The following is a 15,849-nucleotide window of genomic DNA, read 5'->3' on the forward strand; positions in this document are numbered from 1 at the left end:
CTCGGCGACATGGACTTACACTCAAGGCTGACATGGCTATAGCCACTGCTGAGTGCCCAATCTGCCAGCAACAGAGACCAACACTGAGTTCCTGATATGGCACCATTATTCAAGGCAGTCAGCCAGCAACATAGTGGCAGGTTGATTACATTGGACTGCTTCCACTGTGGAAAGGGCAGCGTTTTGTTTTACTGGGATAGAACCTTACTCTGGATACAGATTTGCCTTCTCTGAATGCAATGATTCAGCCAAAACTACCATCCGTGGACTTACAGAATGCCTTATCCACTGTCACTGTATCCCACACAGCATTGCCTCAGATCAAAGGACTCCACAGCAAATGAACTGCAGCAATGGGCCTGTGCTCATGGAATTCACTGGTCCTACCATGTTCCCCATCATCCTGAAGGAGCTGGCTTGATAGAATGATTGAATGGCCTCCTAAACACACAATTGGTGCCAGCTAGGTGGCAATATTTTTCAGAGTTGGGGCAATGCTCTCCAGGAGGCTGTATATGCTATAAACCAGCATCCAATATATGATGCTGTTTCTCCCATAGCCAGGATTCATGGGTCCAGGAGCCAAGGGGTGGAAATGGGAGTGGCAGCACTCACTATCACCATCCCTAGTGACCCACTCACAAAAATTTGCTTCCTGTCCCCATGACCCTATGCTCTGCAGGTCTAGAGGTCTTAGTTCCAAAGGGGGGAATGCTCTCACCTGGAGACACAACACTGATTCCATTGAAATGGAAGTTAAGAATGCCATCTGTCCACTTTGGGCTCCTCAAGCCTCTGGATCAAGAGGCAAAGAAGGGAGTTACTGTATTGGCTGATGTGATTGATTCTGATTACCAAGGGGAAATTGGATTGATACTACATAATGGAGTAAAGAAGAGTATGTCCAGAATACAAGAGATCCCGTAGGATGCCTTTTAGTACTACTATGCCTTGTGATTAAAGTCAATGGAAAACTACAGCATCCCAATTTCGACATAACTACTAATGGCCCAGACCCTTCAGGAATGAAGGTTTGGGTCACCCCATTAGGCAAAGAACAAAGACCAGCTGAGGTACCTGCTTAGGGTAAAGGGAATACGGAATGGGTAGTAGAAGAAGGTAGTTCTAAATACCAGTTATAACCATGTGACCAGTTGCAGAAAGGAAGACTATAATTGCTATGAGTATTTCTTTCTTGTTTTATTATACGTGTATGTGTGTGTATATATACATATATGTATATATATATATCTCTATATTTTTGTTTTCTTCCCTCCCTTATCCCATCTCTTATCAAGTATAAGATGTAAATGGAGCTAGTGCATTTTTGGTTATATGTATGTTAGTTTTATCATGTTAGGTGGAATTATGATTTTACAATTGTCTTTATTTAGAGACTATGTATGGTTTAAGGAGATGTATACAGGTGCCAAGTTGACAAGTGATGGACTGTTATATTTAATATTATGTGTTAACTTAGCTACATTATTATGTATATCCTCCATTTTGTGATCCGATGCAATTATCCTCTATTTTGTAATATAATATAATCACCTCTATGATGTGATCTGATGTGATCAGCCGATCAGTTGGAATGGAGTTTCCCAGGGAGTGTGGCCTGTACCCAATATGTGGATATTCTGGCAAAGCTCACTTGCTTGCTCTGGATCCTGTTTCCAGCTCGTCATCATCTCACTTCTGGTTCTTGGGACTTGAGCCAGAAGCCTGTCCCTTGACCTGCTGACTTTGGATTCACCAGCTCCACAGCCCTCTGCTTGCTGTCTGACCTACAGATTCTGGGTTCGTCAGCTCCTGTAGCCATGTGAGTCAGGAGAAGCCTCCAGCTGATGCCTGACCCATGGACTTTGGGACTTGCCAGCCTCCACAATAGTGTGAGCCATTTCCTTGAGATAAATCTCTCTCTCTCTATATATATATTTATGATTCACTGGTTTTGCTTCTCTAGACAACCCAGCCTAAGACATAAAGATTACATAAAGACATAAATATTACAGCCTTGGAAACCCTATGGGCCAGTTCTACTCTGTCCTATAGGGTTGCTATGAGTCAGAACCAACTTGATGGCAATGGGTTTGATTTGGGTTTTGGTATAGTAATTCTATGTTTAACTTTCTGAGAATCCTCCAAAATGTTTTCCACAGTGACTGTACCATTTTACAGTCCCACCAGCAATGGATGAGGGTTCCAATTTCTCTACATCCTTGCCAACACCTGGTGTTTTCAGTGTTTTTAATCATAACAATATAGTGGGCATGAAGTGATAACTCACTGCGGTTTTGATTTGCTGGCCATTATTTCTTGAAATAGTTTATCTGCCTCATTCCTTTTTTGAGATTCCTATTACATGTAAGTTAGATTGCTTGACATTTTCCCACAGATCACTGATACTGTATTCATTTTTTCCCATTCATTTTGTTTTCCTCAGGCCTTCAGTGAATTTGAAAACATAGTAGCATGATTTGTTATGCCTTCAAGTTCACTGATCTTTTTTTCTGTATTGTCTAACCTCCTGTAATCCCAAGAAGTATATTTTTCATTTTAGCTAATTGTATTATTTAGCCCTAGAAGTTCCATTGGTTATATTTTTAACATTTTCTCCTCATTATGTTTATGTTTTTCTTTATATATTGTATATAGTCATAATAGCTCTTTTAGCATCACTGTTTTTGCTTTATTATCTCTGTAATTTTTTTGTTTGTTTCTATTAACTGATTTTTCTCCTAGTATAGGTCACATTTTTCTGCTTCTTGAAATGTCTAGTAATTTTTATTGAATGCTAGACATTGTGAATATTAAGAGTGTCTTCCTTCTAAGAATACTAGTTTTGCTTTTGCAGGCAATTAGATTTGTTAGAGCAGGCGTAAGGGTAACTTTTCTCTAGGGCTAATTTCAGGGTCTCAACGGAATGCCCCAGGTGTTTCCATCTACTCTAAATGGTCAGAACTTGAATGTCTTTTATGACTGTGTAAGCTCTAGAAATCATTCATTTTATAGCTCCTTTGTTGTTCTCTCTTTGCTAATTGCTATTTGTCTGGCCTTCTGGAGTCTCATGTTATACATGCACAAGAACTCAACTGGACCTGTATGCAGATTTCTGGAGCTCTTTCTCTCAATAGCTCATTTTTTTCTAGTGCTCTGTTTCACAAATTCCAGCTGCTTCAGCCTCATCAAACTCCAACCTCAGTCTCAACTTGGCAAGACCATCATGCTCTGCTAGGGTTCTTCCTTCCTGTACTGTAGATCAGATAATGCCTCCAGGCAGAAAGCTGGGGCAATCATAAGGTTCACTTCATTTATTACTCTTATCTCAGGGATCACAATCGTGTGTAGCCTATTTTCCAATGTATGAACAGTTGTTTCACATACTTTTCTCAGTTTCTAGTTGTTTATAGCAGAAGGGCAAATCTGGTATCAGTATCCTTTCTTAACTGGAAGCAGATTCAAACAGATTTGTTCTAAGAGATGGCATAATAAGTTCGAAAAAGTTTTAAATATTTACAAGTCTCCATTTTACAGTAGAAAAGATGATGAACATTATTTTTTAAAAACACTTTTATTGAAGAATAATTGATATACAATAAACTGCACATATTAAAAATTTACCTTTAAATTTGACTTATCAAATTTACTTTATGTATGTGCAGTTTATTGTATATCAATTATACATACAAATATATGTATAAAATTCCACCATCACCACAATCAAAGTAATGAATATAACCATCATCACCAAGTTTTCTTGTGCCCTTTAGTAATCCCTGGCTCCTTCCCCTCCATAGTCCTTCTTTCCCCCTACCAGTCTGCAAGAAACTACAGGTCTTTCTTATCTCTATAGATAAACTTACATTTTCTAGAATTTTATATAAACAGAATCATACAGCATGTACTCTTTTTTGTCTGAAGTCTTTTACTCAGCATAAATTATTTATTTTTTATTGTGCTCTAGGTGAAAGTTTACAAAACAAATTAATTTCCCATTCAACAATTAATACACAAATTGTTTTGTGACATTGGTTGCCATCCCCACGATGTGTCAACACTCTCCCCTTCTCCATCCCGAGTTTCCATTCATCCAGTTTTCCTGTCCCTTCCTACCTTCTCATCTTTGCTTTTGACCAGGTGTGCCCATTTAGTCTCGTATACACGACTGAACTACGAAGCTCATTTCTCATGTGTGTTATTGTTTATTTTATAGACCTGTCTAATGTTTGGCTGAAGGGCGAACTTTGGAAGTGACTTCAGTTCTGAATTAAAAGGGTGTCCAGGGGCCATATTCTCGGGGTTTCTCCAGTCTCTATCATACCAGCAAGCCTGGTCTTTTTTTTATGAATTTCAATTTTGTTTTACATTTTTCTCCCGTTCTGTCCAGGACCCTCTATTGTGATCCCTGTTAGAACAGTCAGTGGTGGTAGCTGGGCGCCATCTAGTTCTGGGCTCAGGCTGGTGGAGGCTGTGGTAATTATGGTCCATTAGTCTTTTGGAATAATATCTTCCTTGTGTCTTTGGTTTTCTTCATTCTCTTTTGTTCCGAACAGGATGGGACCAGTGGAAGTATCTCAAATGGCTGCTCACCAAAGTCAGATGTAGAATGCTTTCTTTATAAACTATGTTATGCCAGTTGACCTAGATGTCCCCCAAGAAAAATAAATTATTTTGAGCTTAATTCATGTAGTTACATATATCAATAGTTTATTCCTTTTATTGTTGGGATATTTCTTTCTATGGATATACCACAATTTGTTATCCATTCACCTATTGATGGACGTTGACTTATTTCTAATTTCTGGCCATTACAAATAAAGCTGCTATAAACATTCATGTACAAGTCTTTGTGCGAACATATGCTGTCAGTTTTTTAAAAATAAATACCTAGAAGTGGAATGGCTGGGGCATATGGCACTCTCTAATTTTCCCCCTTGATTTGTTTCTTTCTATTATGGATTGAATTGTGTCCCTCCAATATATGTGTTATAAATTCTAACCCTTATATTTGTGTTTATAATCCTGTTTGGGAACGGGTTTTCTTTGTTATGTTAATGAGGCAGGATTAGTGTAAGGCATGTGTTGAGTCAATCTCTTTTGAGATACAAAAGATATTAAGCAAGCGAGAGAAGCAGAGATGAGGGAAGTGAGATACCAAGCCTCATGAAGATCACCCAGGAGCAGAAGCTCAAAGAGACAAGGACCTTCCTCCAGAGCCTACAGAAAGAAAAGGCCTTCCCCTAGAGCTGGCACCCTGAATTCAAACTTATAGCTTCCTAAACTGTGAGAAAACAAATTTCTGTTTGATAAAGTCACCCATTTGCGGTATTTCCCTTATAGCAGCACTACGTAATTAAGACACTTTCTATAGTATTATTATATTTTAGTAAACTATATTATTTACTTATTTATTCTGTTTATTGTCAATTCTCCCTCTTCTAGAAAGGAAGCTTCATGAAAGCAGGGGCCTTTGTTTGGTTTACTGGTGTTTCCCCACTGCAGAGAATAGTGTCTGGCCATAGAAGATGCTCAATAATCATAATGGAAATACTTACGTAGTGCCCACTATGGGTCAAGCATAGTCTAAGTGCTTTGCATATTTAAACATTTGTTGAATAAATGAATGAATCCTTTTTTTTTTTTTTTTGAGATTCACTCAGAAAACTATATTGATTTGTAGTTTTTGGCTTTTGAAGTTTTTTAAAGAGGGTTGCCTATTACTCATTCGGGCAGGAATGACAAGATTTATTTCACAGACCAACTCTGGTTTGTGATAGTGGCTATCATGCTATTGTGTTATGAAGGATTCTGAAGATGAATCTGGGTTTGGTGCCATGATTGATTATGATATCTTCTATGTTTACTTAGCACAGAGAATGAGGGCATGGATGCAGTGCCCCGGTGCTGGCATTTCTGGATTAAAGTGCACAGTTTAGAACAGATGAAAGAATATAACTTATTACTTTGTCTTCAATATCATATATATATGTTGTTGTTAGTTACTGTCAAGTCGGCTGTCATGGATTGAATTATGTCCCCCCAAAAATGTGTGTATAAATTTGACTGGGCCATGATCCCCAGTATTGCGTGGTTGTCCTCCATTTTGTGATTTAATTTTTATGTTAAAGAGGATTAGGGTGTAACACCCTTACCTGTGTCACATCCCTGATCCAATATAAAGGGAGTTTCCCTGGGGTGTGGCCTGCACCACCTTTTATCTCTCAAGAGATAAAAAGGAAAGGGAAGTGAGCAGAGGGCGGGGGGACATCATACCACCAAGAAAGCAGCATCGGGAGCAGAGCATTGTCCTTCAGACCTGGGGTCCCTGTGCTGAGAAGCTCCTTGACCAAGGGAAGATTGATGACAAGGCCCTTCATCCAGAACCGACAGAGAAAGCAAGCCTTCATCTAGAGCTGATGCCCTGAGTTTGGACTTGTAACCTACTAGACTATGAGAGAATAAATTTCTTTTTGTTAAAGCCATCCACTTGCGATATTTCTGTTATAGCAGCACTAGATGACTAAGACAGAATTTGGTACTGGGAGTGGGGTTCTGCTCTAACAGATATCTAAAATGTGGAAGTGGTTTTGAAACTGTGAATGGATGGACTCAGAAAGAGGTGAGGAGAACTGTTAACACCAGATAAGGTGCAGATGGTGAGAAACAGCAGTAGAGGACTGGCAGCAGCAATGAACTGGAAGCAGCAGAACCAGGAGACCAGTGCCAGACAGTGCTGGAGCTGACCCACGGAGGGAGAGAGCCAAGTGCCTGTGTACAGGAGGCTTCCTGGCGGAGTAGGTTGCCTCCAGCACTTATCGGTGGAGCTAGGCTTGCCAACCTACGGAGCAAGAGAGCCGAGTGTCTGTGCACACGAGGCTTCCTGGTGGAGTGGGGTGCCTCCAGGCACTTATCGGTGGAGCTACAGAGCTTTGGAACACTTGCCCCAGCGGGGCAGATGTGGGCTTGAGGCCCGAGAAGCCGAGAGGCCAAGAAACCAGGAAGCAGAAGCTGAAGAGACAAGGAACACAAGAAGTCAAGCTGCTTCAGTCTCAAAAGGTATGGCCAGGACCTCTGGAGTTTCAAAGGGTGGAGCCATGACCTCTGCGTTTTCTAAGGGTGCAGTTGCCACTCAGACTAGGAGAATGGTGCAAGTAAAGCCAAGGGAGAGGAGTTGCCATCCCAGTGGGCCTGGAAGTTGGAGCTGAAGTCCAGGGCTGAGGTGCTTCCACTCAGTATCTGGAGACTGTGGACAATATCTACAGTCTGGAGGGCAGGGCTATTGTATAAACGGTCTCAGAGAACAGATTATTTTCAAAGCTTGAGGGCTAATGTAATGTGTTCTGCTGACTTGCTTGGTGCCTGTTATCCCTTCTTTCCCTCCAGTTTCTCCCATTTGTAATGGAAATGTCTAGCTTGTGCCTGTTCTGCCATTGTACTTTGGAAGCAGATAACTTGTATTCTAGATTTCACAGATGTCTTAGTCATCTAGTGCCGCTCTAACAGAAATATCACAAGTGGATGGCTTCAACAGAGAGAAATTTATTCTCTCACAGTCCAGTAGGTTACAAGTCCAAATTCAGGGTGCCAGCTCCAGGGGAAGGCTTTCTCTCTCTGTTGGCTCTGGAGGAAGATCCTTGTGATGCATCAGTCTTCCCTGGGTCTGGGAGCATCTCAGCGCAGGAACCTCAGGTCCACAGAACGTGCTCTGTTCCCGGCACTGCACTTTTAGTGGTATGAGGTTCCCATGTGTCTCTGCTCACTTCTCTCTTTTATATCTCAAAAGAGATTGGATTGAGACACTATCCAAACTTGTAGACCTCATCAGTATAACCTCATCATAGTGACAGAGTTTACAACACATAAGGAAATCATATCAGATTTACAAAATGGTACACAATCATACAATACTGGGAATCATGACCCAGCCAAATTGACAGATATTTGGAGGGGACACAATTCAATCTATGACAACAGATGAAGAGGAATTTTTGGATTTTGGACTTGGAGTTAAGACTTTTGCTATGATATGATGAGATGAACATGTTTTGCATGTTGCAAGGATGTGATTTTTTGGGGGCTGTCATGGATTGAATTATGTCCCCCCAAAAATGTGTTTATCAATTTGGCTGGGCCATGATTCCCAGAATTGTGTGATTGGCCTCCATTTTGTGATTGTAATTTTATGTTAAAGAGGATTAGGGTGAGATTGTAACACCACCCTTACCAGGTCACATCCCTGGGTCAATGTAAAGGGAGTTTCCCTGGGGTGTGGCCTGCACCACCTTTTCTCTCTCAAGAGATAAAAGAAAAGGGAAGCAAGCAGAGAGTTGGGGACCTCATACCATCAAGAAAGCAGTGCCAGGAGCAGAGCATGTCCTTTGGACCGGGGTCCCTGTACAGAGAAGCTCCTAGTCTGGGGGGGAACACCGAAGAGAAGAAGGCCGACAGAGAGACAAAGATGAACTGTGGATATCTTCTTTTGGGTAAATATCTAGGAGTGGAATGACTAGGTCATATGGTAGATATACATTAATTTTTTTTTTAAAAAACTGTTAAACTGTTTTCCAAAGTGGTTGTACCAACTTAAATTTCTGTCAGCAGTGTATGAAAGTTCTAGTTGCTCCACATCCTTGTCCACACTTGGTATGGCCAGTCTAAAACTGTAACCATTCTAATGGGTTGGATAGTGGTATTTCATTGTGGTTTTAATGTGCACTTCCCTAATAACTAACAGTGTTGAGTATCTTGTCATGTACTTATTTGTCACTCACATATCTTCTTTGGTGAAGTGTCTGTTCATATCTTTTGCCAACTTTTTGATTGGGTTGTTTGTTGTCTTATTATTGAGTTGTTAGTATTCTTTTTATGTTCTAGGTATAAGTCTTTTGTTCAGTCTATGTTTTGCATATATTTCCCCCCAGTCTGTGGCTTCCGTTTTCATTTTCATTACAGTCTTTTGAAGAGCAAAGGTTTTTAACTTTGATGATGCCCAATTTATTGAATTTTTTTTATAGTGTATACTTTTTGTGTCCTATTTATAACATTTATGCCAAACCCAAGGTCATTAACATTTTCTTTTATATTTTCTTGTTAAAGTTCTATAAACCAAAACCAAACCAAACCAAACCCGTTGCCACTGAGTTGATCTCGACTCATAGCAACTCTATAGGACAGAGTAGAACTGCCCCATAGGGTTTCCAAGGAGCGGCTGGTGGATTCGAACTGCCAACCTTTTGGTTAGCAGCTGAGCTCTTAACCACTGCTATAGATTGTTGTATTTTCAAGGTGATATCATTTTTAAAAAATTAAATAGCAAATTTTTCTTTTATAGTTATCAAGAATCCTTTGTAATACAGTTATTTTTCCTTTGTACAAATGATTGTCAATCTAATTTCTACAGTTTTTATAATTTTCTAAAATTTCAATATTCTCCATTTTTGTTATACAATATTTAGTCATCATTTATTTCATTCATTTAGCCATTATTTAAAAAATAACTAGAAGAAATTCACAAAACTTTTAAATTATCTTCCTTTCCATCTTTTATGGATTGAATTGTGTCCCTGTCTTAGGCTGGGTTCTCTAGTGAAGCAAAACCAGTAAAGCATATAAATATATATAGAGAGAGATTTATATCAAGGAAATGGGTCATGTAGTTTGTTGAGACTGGACCGTCCCAAGTCCATGGGTCAGGATGGAGGCTCCAGCTGACTCACGTAGCCACAGAGGCTGGTGAACCCAAGATTGGCAGGCGGCAGGGCTCTTGCTCAGAGGCTAAGAAGATAGAGGCATCCCAAGATCGGCAGGCAAGGCTGCAGGTAAGCTGCTAGCTCAAGTCCCAGGAACCAGAAGTCAGATGAACAGGAGCCAGCTGCAGGATCTAGAGCAAACGAAAGCCCACGAGCCTTGCCGGAATGTCTACTTATATTCAGTGTAGGCCACACACACAAGGAAACTCCCTTTCAACTGATTGGCTATTCACGACAGATCTCATCATGGAAGCGATCACATTATATCAAATCTCATCACAGAAGTGATCACAACATCATCTGACTGCCAAACTACATCATAACTGCAAGCCACTGACCGAGAATCATGGCCCTGCCAAGTTGACACACAACCTCAACCACCACAGTCCCTCAAAGTGATATCTTGAAGTTCTTACCCTTGATACCTGTTAATGTGACCCTGCTTGGAAACAGGGTCTTTGAAGATGTTATCAGTTAACATGAGGTCATACTGGCACAGAGTGGATCCTAATCAAATATGAGTGGTGTCCTTATAAAAGAGAAGAGACACAGAGACAGAGATGAGACACAGAGGGAAGGCTACTATGTGAAGACAGAGGCAGACAAGGAGTTATGTTACAACTGCAAACCAAGGAATGCCTCAGGCTACCAGAAGCTGGGAGAGACAAGAAAGAATCTTCCCATAGAAACTTTAAGAGAGCATGGTCCTGCTGACAGCCTGAACTCAAGATTTCTAGCCTTTAAAACTGTGCAACAATAAATGTCTGTCATTTTAAGCCACCTGCTTTGTGATATTTTGTTACAGAAGTCCTAGGAAACTAATACACCATCCCAATTGTTTATCTTTTTGCAGTCACATCTTCCTATTACATGAATTTAGAGATCCTTTATAACACAGTTTTATCTACGTGTAATACTGCATATTAATCTTACACGTTTAATCTGATTCTAGTATCTTTCATGTTTTGTATTTCATTTCTAGGCTCTTTTATTTTATTTTATTTTTCTATATTTTATTGTACTTCAGGTGAAGGCTTACAGAACCAAATAGTTTCTCATGAAACAGTAGTACACATGTTGTTTTATGACATTGGTTGACAACCCCACAACATATTAACTCTCTAAATTCTCAACCTTTTTTTTTTTTGGTGAAAATACACATAGCCAAAGATACACCGTTTCAAAAATTTCTACATACACAGTTCAGTGACATTGACTACACTCTTCCAATTGTGCTGTTATTCTCACTTAAGATGAAGGCTTGCAGAACAAAATAGTTTCTCATTTAACAGTTACTACAAATGTTGCCCTATGACAATGGTTAACAATCTCACAACACATCAACAATATCCTTACTCAACCTTGTGTTCCCTATCACCAGTTTCCTTGTCCCCTTCTGCCTTCTGGCCCTTGTCACTGGACTCCTGTACCTCGTTAGTCTCATTTGGTTTTACGGGGCTGTCCACTCCCAGGCTGAACAGTGAACCTCAGAGGTAACTTCACCACTGAGCTAAATGGGTGTCTGGAGGCCATACTCTCAAGGTTTCTCCAGTCTCCTTTAGGCCAGTAAATCTGGTCTTTTTTTTTTTTGTGAGTTAGAATTATGCTCTACATCCTTCTCCAGCTCTGTCCAGAACCCTCTGTTGTGATCCTGGTCAGAGCAGTCAGTGGTGGTAGCCGGGCACCATCTAGCTGTACTGAACTCAGTCCGCTGGAGGCCTTGGTAGCTGTGGACAATTAGTCCTTTGGACTAATCTTTTCCTTGTATCCTGTTCTCTTCATTCTCCCTTGCTAGGCTCTTTTATTTTTATGATTCCTATCATATGTTTTTTTCCCAGTCTGAATGGCCTCCTCACTATTCGGCCTCTGAGTGGACTCAAATTGCCAATGTTTCCGTTAGCATTCAAGTACGTTAACTGTTTGTATAACCCAGGGACTCCCATTTGTCATTAGGGAAGTACAAATTAAAACGAGACATCACTCATTTCCATTTTTCCAGTCTGGAAAAGGCAAAACAATAGAGATAGTAAAAAGATCAGTGACTGCTGGGGCTTGGGGTGGGGTGGGATGGGGGGAAAGATGTAGGGATAAATACATGGAGCACAAGAGATTTTTCAAGCAGTGAAACTATTATTTGATAAATGTTATGTTCCATACATGACATTATGCATTTGTCAAAACCCATAGAAGTGTACAACACAAAGAGTGAACCCTATGTAAACTATGGACTTTAGTTTATAATAATTTATTAATATTGGTTCATCAACTATAAAAAATGTATCACACTAATGCAAGATGTTAATAACAATGATGAGTCCGCGAAACGTATTATAACATGGATGGACCTGGAGGGCATAATGCTAAGTGAAATAAATCAAGCATATAAAGACAAACGTTGTATGATCCCTCTTTTATAAGAAGACAAGAACACATAAATTTAGAGAGACCAGTATTCATTGGTGGTTATCAGAGAGAGGAGGGGGGAAGGGAAAGTACACTTTAGACCAGAGAGACTTGTTATTTGTGGTGATTGGAAAAGTGGCATCCAATATGGATGTAGTGAACACAGCACAACCAAAGTAAAAATGAGTGTTTGAACATATATGGATGGACACAGACACAATTAAAGAGAATGTTGACAAATTATGATAAATGTAACTAACGTCAATAAAAAAATCTATGTGGAAAATGTCAAATGGGAACCTAACTTGCTGTGTAATCAACAAGAACTCAATTTAAAAAAAATTATCAGAAAAATAAATAAATAAGGGGAACTGTGCAGGATGAGAGGGGGCATATGGAAATTCTTTGTATATTCTGCTCAATTTTTCTGTAAACCTATAACTGCTCTAAAAAGACAAAGAGAAAGGGTTAGAGAACTTGGAGACTTGAAGAACTTTATTTTGGCTACCCAAAATAGACACAAAGAAAAAAGAATTTTTAAAAATTAAAAGACTACCACAGGACTGTGGAACAATTTCTAGCAGTTATATTTATAACTGGAGTCCCAGAAGAAGATAAGAGAGAGGGTCAGAGAAAATTATTTGAAATAATAATGGATGAAAAGTTTCCAAATTTGATGAAACTATAAACTCACAGATCCAAGAATATAAATGATCCCCAAGCACAAGAAATATAGGGGGAAAAAAACTGTACCAAAGCAATGATCAAGAGAAGATCTTAAAAGCAGACAGAGAGAAAAGATACATTACACAGAGAAGAACAAAGATAAGAATGACAGTGGACTTCCTGAAGCAAACAATACAATTCAGAAGTAGTGCAGCAACATTTTTAAAGTACTGAAAGAAAAAAACAAAATAAAACAAGCCTATTTAACCTATTAGTTAACCTATAGTTAAAAAGACTTCTAAGTATTTTGAGGAGCCCTGGTGGCACAGTAGTAAATATCTTTCAAAGTGGAGGCAGAATAAAAACTTTAGACACACAAAAGCTGAAAGAATTCATTATCACCAGCAAACCTGAATGACTAGAAATGTTAAAGGACTTCCTTCAGGTAGACTGGAAACACAGATATACACAAAGGAATGAAAAGCACCAGAAATGGTAACAATAAGGATAAATATAAAAGACTTTGCGTTTAACTATTAACATCTCTTTAAAAGATAATTGACTGCTTAGAACAAAAAGAATAATAATGTATTATGGGGGTTATAACATATGTAGCAGTAAAATGTATGAGAACAAAGCCTGGGAGGGAAGAAATGGAAATACATTGTTGTAATTTTCTTATACTATACATGAAGTGGTATAATAGCACCTGAATGTAAATATATATGCTATATACCCTAAACTAACCTCTAAAAACCAAACGAAATGAAGAGTTATAGCTAATAAGCCAAGAAGGGAGATAAAATAGAATAATAAAAAATAATCAATCCATAGAAGGCAAAAAAGAGGGAAAAGGGAACAGACGAGACAAATAGAAAACAAATAGCAAGGTAGTAGATTTGACCCCAATCACATCAATAATCACATTAAATGTAAATAGTATAAACACCCCAACTGAAAACCAGAAATTGTCAGATAGAATTAAAAAGCATGACCCAACTATATGCTGCCTACGTGAAACCCATCTGAAATATAAAGATATAAATAAGTTAAAAGTAAAAGGATGGAGATATATCACAGTAATAGCAATAAAAGAAAGCTAGGAGTGGCTAGATTAATATAAGACAAAGTAAGTTTCAGAGCAAAGAATATTACCAGGAGTAAAGAAGGGGTCATTTCATAATGATAAAGGCATAATCCATCAAGACATAACAGTCCTAAATGTTTTGCACCTAATAGAGATTCAAAATACTTGAAGCAAAAACTGACAGAACTGCAAAGAAAAATATGGAAGTCTTACAGTTGTGATCTGAGATTTAATATGCCTCTCTCAAGAATCAATAGAACAACTATTGAGAAAATCACTAAGGAATACAAGACTTGAACAACACAATCAACCAACTTAATGTAATTGACATTTACACAACACTCTACTCAACAATAGCAGAATACACATTCTTTTCAAGAGCACACGGAACATTTACCAAGATAGACCATATTCTGGGCTATAAAATAAGTCTCAATAAATTGAAAAGGATTCAAATCATACGAAGTTCTCTGATCACAATAAAATTAAATTAGAAATCAATAACAAGAAGATATCTAGAAAATACCCAGATATTTGGAAACAAGGTAATATACTCCTAAATAATCTAAGGATCAAAGACGTCAAAAGGGAAATTAAATTAGAAAGTGTTTCAAACTGAATGAAAATGAACATTCAACATATTGAAATTTGTGATTTGGGAATTTCAAGGTCAATCATGGCTGCTTATGAGATAGGAAGCTGGTAGCCAGATTGGCTATGGTGAGAGGAAATCCAGCATAACCTCTGTCTCTGCTCCATCACTTTGTTCAAGAACTCGTCGATTACACACGGGGATGACTCGGGAAGGAGGCTAATTCATAACGACACGGTGAGTCTTCTTGTTCACCTGTTCATTGAGAGCCTTTTCTCCAGTGAGACCCTTTGGTGAGGAGTCACATGGGACAAAAATATTCTTACTCTCTGGATCCATTCTAAGCGGTCCACCCACAAACTTCCTCCCCATATCTCCTTTTCACATATCTTCCAATTTTGTTTTTTCTAAGCAGTGACTTGGGGTGGGAGGAAAACCCAAACCCACTGCCATCGAGTTGTTTCCAACTCATAGCGACCCTATAGGATAGAGAAGAACTGCCCCATAGAGTTTCCAAGGAGTGCCTGATATATTCGAACTGCTGACCTTTCGGTTAGCAGCTGTAGCTCTTAACCACTACGCCACCAGGGTTTCCAGGGTTGGAGGAGGGGTAGGGAAATCATGATTTGTAGAATTTGCCAATTTCCATGGTGTAAATACTCCCACCATGGCCAATTTCAGGTTACCAGTGTAGTATCACTGAACTTGAAGTTTGGAAGAGATACACACAATTGGCATGAGAGTTGGTACAAACCAGCTCCAGCATATCACTGCTTCCAAGTCCCTGACCACACAGTCAAGCCACTAACAATGGCCCACAAAACAGGATAGAACTGCATCTTAGGCCATCTCTTTCCTTCAAGGTATACTGGATTACAAGATGTAGTGCCTGGGACTGTTCGGTTTTTCCAGTGACATCTTCCAATCTCCTTTGTGGGTTATTTGTTCAGTCAGGAAATGGGCTTGTAGGTCCCACTGTTTAGAATGCAGAATTTTGCTAAATTTTCTGTTTTCAGCTTTTATCTCACCTTTGCCATTCACTAAATCTGGTGTTTATGAATGCAGTGCCTCTCACATTTAGTTTCTTAAGGAACAAAACTCTCATCTTCTGCTATTGCTAGAGCAAGAAATGAGTTTAGTCACTTGGCTATGCAGAATGGATAAGGGGAATTGGGGACTGAGTCATTCCATAAATGGATTTTCGAACATTCTTTTTTTCAGCCTGACACCTCAACTCTTCCCTCTAAGGTGTCTTTGTTAGCGCCATTGAGTCAGCTCCAACTCATGGCAACTTTAACAGAACAAAACATTGCCCAGTCCTGCACCATCTTCACAATTGTTGGTATGTT

This window comes from Trichechus manatus, unplaced genomic scaffold (genome assembly GCF_000243295.1).
Source record: "Trichechus manatus latirostris isolate Lorelei unplaced genomic scaffold, TriManLat1.0 scaffold00015, whole genome shotgun sequence".
NCBI lineage: Eukaryota > Metazoa > Chordata > Mammalia > Sirenia > Trichechidae > Trichechus > Trichechus manatus.